Source organism: Octodon degus, unplaced genomic scaffold (genome assembly GCF_000260255.1).
Source record: "Octodon degus isolate 3935 unplaced genomic scaffold, OctDeg1.0 scaffold00002, whole genome shotgun sequence".
NCBI classification, from domain to species: domain Eukaryota; kingdom Metazoa; phylum Chordata; class Mammalia; order Rodentia; family Octodontidae; genus Octodon; species Octodon degus.
Window position 1 is genome coordinate 19,949,745 of NW_004524578.1, and position 4,084 is coordinate 19,953,828.

Below are 4,084 nucleotides of genomic sequence, written 5' to 3' on the forward strand. Positions count from 1 at the left end.
TAATTTCTGATAGTGGGGTAATTAGTGTCCACCATCTTTCCCTAAGCAGCCTGGCCTGAGGCTGCTCAATTTTATTGATTCTGAAGTAACAGGTTTCATTGATTTTTCTCAATTATTTTTCTGTTTCCTATTTTGCTGATTTCTTTTTTGATCTTCATTTTTTCTTACTTTGATTTAATTTGCTCTTCTTTTACTAGTTGTTTTTTTTCCTTTTGTTGGTCGGGGGGTGGTTATAGGGAATCAAACTCAGGACGTTGTGCTTGCCAGGCAGGTGTGGTGTCACTAAGTTGTGTTCTTGACCAACTAATTTCTTAAAATAGAACCTGAGCAGCATTGATTTTCAATTCTTCTTTCATTTTTTTTTTTTTTTTTTTTCAGTACCAGGGATTGAACTCAGGACCCTGCACTTGCCAGCAGGAGCTTATTCTACTGAGCCATCTCCCCAGCCCATTTTCTATCTTTCTTTTGAGACAGGACCCAACTATGTAGTTCAGGATGGCCCTGAGCTCATTTTGTAGCCCAGGCTGGTCTTGAACTTGAAGCAATCCTCTTGCCTCAGCCTCCCACATGCTGTGATTACCTCCCACGTGCACTACTGCACCTGGCTTGCTTTCTTCTTTTCTAATGTGTACATTAAGACTGAGAAGCCAGGGAGATGGCTCAGTGGAATAAGCACTTCCCTGGCAAGCAGAAGGGCCTGCGTTCAATCCCCGGTTCTGGAAAAAAAAAAAAAAAAAGTACTATGAGAGATAGCTCAGCAGACTAAGCACCTGCTTAGGCAAGTGCAGGGACTGGGGTTCAATCCCTGGCACCACATGCCTTGCTGGCCCCGCCCCTGGGCACTCTGAGCCAGTCACGGAGACCAGGTGTGGGGGCACACGCCTGTAATCCCAACGCTGGGGAGGCTAAAACAGGAGGATCACTAAGAGTCCAAGCTGCATACAGATCCTGTACCAAATACATTTTTTTAAAAAAGGCTACGAGAGCACCGGGCCCTGCTATCCTTCCTGACCCTGGGGCTGCCCTCATCTCGGGGCAGCCTGGACCCAGGCACCCATTCCAGGCTCTGCTCATGGGCTCCACCAGGTAAGTGTGCACAGCTTGCCACGCCCGGCCCCTCCGTGGGCCCCGCTGGACCAACTTCTCCAGAAAGGAGCCCAGTGTTAGGAGTTGTCCAGCCTCTGGGGCTTCTGAGGCGTCAGCACTGCAGCCGCTTTTCTCAATCTGCTAGTCAGGAGAGCGGCTTTCCCTTTCCTCTCCAGCTGTTCTGTTGCTTTATTCTATCGACCAATACGTTCATAGCATATAATAAAAATGAACCTGGTGGCTTGTAGCGGTTTCCCTTAGGAAAAGCAACACACTTCCACGGCCTCTTAAACAGAGGGCTCCCATTGTTTAGCGTTTTGGGCAGTGCAGAAAAGCAGCCCCCAGACAGGCAGTGGTGCCTGCAGGCACTTCCACAGTACAGGTGCCCTGCGTGTCGCACAGCAGTGGGCCGTGGAGTCTGAGGACCTTGCTGTCACTGGCACTAGTTCAACTTTATCTCTAAAGTGGAGTTTTTAGGGGCTGAGGAGAGGACTCAATAGAGTAAGTGCTGCCCTGGCAAGCGCAAGGGCCTGAGTTCAACCTCCGGTTCTGCCAATAAATAAATAAAGTGGAGTTTTCGCCTCTTTTTGTTGCTTCACATTCCATTTTTCCTTAAGTGCTGCAGCGTTGCAGTGTCCCCCACCTGTCCCTCCCTGTGCTGCCACCGTGTGGGCAGGAGAGAAGGCACTCCAGATTTGCGGGGCGCAGGGGGGTGGGGGGTGTGTGTCCTGGAGGCAGGGTGAGGACACAGACAGAGGCCTTAGGAGGGGCTTCCCATCTCCCACAAAGGTCCTTCAACTGGGTGGTAGGGATGGGTGTATTTTCTGCTAGTCCTTATTCTCTCTTGTATGTCATATTTAATTTTTTTTTTTTTTTTAATTAAAGTTACTGCACGTGAGCACTGTGAATGGTGCTGAGCAAAGCTCAGGAAGCGAAGTCCACCCCTCCCTCTGGGGCTCCCCTACTCCATGACTCACCAGACACAAATCCAGAAGTGTGCTTTAAGGAACTTTCAGGTGGCCCAAGCCAGCCACATTGACACAAACAAGCTTAGCCATTCTCCCTGCTGTGCTTAGCACTGTCCTTCCCACAGCCTTCAAATGTGCTCAGCCTGGGCTCCAAGGCCACCTGCAGTGACCTTCATCCTGTGCCCCTTCTGGATGGGAAGAAGCCTCCTTCTTGATGCAATGCTACTTAAATCCCTTTAAAATAAGAAAGCAGATGGAAAGATCTAGATGCCAAGAAGCCCCAGGATCACAAGTGCTCATTCTACTTCCCCCTTTCTCCACAACACCACACAGATCTGATTACTTCCACACTGGCTTTAGTCTCTTCTTTGGTGCTCTTGGAAAATAATAATCCAGAAGTGAACTCTGCCCTTTCTGGGAGCAGACCCAGTGGCCTTGAGCAGACCACTTGCTTCCTGCGAAGGAAGGGGGTCTTTGAACCTCCACGCTCCTTTTGGGAGCAGAGACAATTTGCAATAACATCTTCTAATCTAAATTCCATTTCTGGGCTGGAGAGATAGCTCAGTAGAATAAGCTCTTGCCTCGCAAGCACAGGGTCCTGAGTTCAATCCCTGGTACCTTTAAAAAAAAAATCCATTTCTTCATTTAAACCAGTCCTTTCTGCTCAGTAATTGGCACAATATGGGGACAAGAATTTTTCCAGAAAATTTTGAAAAACTCCATATTAATGTTATAACCGAGCTGAAAGGTGTCTTTGTGAGCAAGGGACCACACGGGTTTGGGTTGGGACTTCAATCACACACAGTCCCGGTGGTTTGTTCCTCTTCCTGTGTGACGGCATCAGCTGACCAGTAGGCCTTGGGGGAAGCTTTAACCAGGGCGCTCCAGGACCTCCACAGTGGTGTTTCTACAATGTTTGGTCTGTTCTGTGCTCTGCTGTATCTACTACTGTTTCAATCCATTCTGGCTGCTATAACACAGTACTCCAGACAAGGTGCATACAAGACGGTATCTATCGCCCTCTGCTTCCGCGGCTGGAACGAGATGAGGGTGCCGGAAGTGGGGACTGTGGCAGCTGCTCTGGCCTGTAGATCATGGATTCCCACCCGAGCCTCAGGACAGAGCAGGGAGAGCAACAAGGAGAGCTCTAGGATCTTTTAGTAAGGGCTTTTATCCCGTTCATTCCCATAATTCCACCTCCCAAGGCCATCATCTTGGGGCTAGAATTGCCACAGACAGGTCAGGGGGATGCAAAGGCCATGTTCCAGGACTGTTCTTTCTTACCTCTGCGGCGGTGTCTGCCTTCTCCAGCTCTGCTGGGACAGCTGTACCGCGGACTCTTCAGTCCTCATTGTTATCAGCTTCCCAGCATCTCTTCTTCCTGAGAAGGCCCCCTTTCTCCTCTTTTCTTTTTTCTGATATTAGGGGTGGAATTCAGGGCCTTTGAACTGAACTACTTTCTCGTCCTTTTTATTTATTTATTTTTTATTTTTTGGTGGAACCGGGGATTGAACTCAGACCCTTGCACTTGCCAGCGAAGCACTTATTCTACTGAGTCATCTCCCTGGCTCCAGCCCTTTTTAAAAAAATTCTTGGGGCTGGGGAGATAGCTTGGTGGTCTAAACATCTACCTGGCAAGTGCAAGAACCCAAGTTCAAACCCCGGGTGCACCATGCCAGCCACCGAAAGCAGACATGGTGGCATACACTGTAATCCCAGTGCTGGATAAGCTGAGACAGGAGGATTGCTATGAGTCCACACTGCATAGGGGGACCCTGTAGCAAATAAATAAATAAATAAATAAATAAATGGCTAAAAAAAACCCTACTATTTTTTTTTAAAGTGAATATACAATTTATTTAACATTCAAACTTCATTAAGACATGTGCAATATGGCAATTTTACTGGGGATTTAACCCTACCTAGGATATGATTGCTTGCTGGGGCTTAGCAACAGGGTCCAGTTCACACTTAGCACTAATTAAATAGTTATTGAATAAATACAATACCAAAACAAAATGCATTCAAAT

General features: G+C 47.8%; 1 protein-coding gene across 1 annotated transcript in view; it reads right to left on the minus strand.

The window, feature by feature from the left end:
* Positions 1-416: 416 nt before the first annotated feature.
* The window catches only part of LOC101588526 (ATP synthase subunit beta, mitochondrial), a 12,437-nt gene continuing 8,769 nt past the window's right edge, over positions 417-4,084 (minus strand). The window contains exons 3-4 of the mRNA XM_023710583.1: positions 602-605; positions 417-426 (exon numbers count right to left, since the gene is read on the minus strand). The gene's annotated coding sequence lies outside the window, so the exon portion shown is untranslated. The remainder of the gene's footprint in view (positions 427-601; positions 606-4,084) is intronic.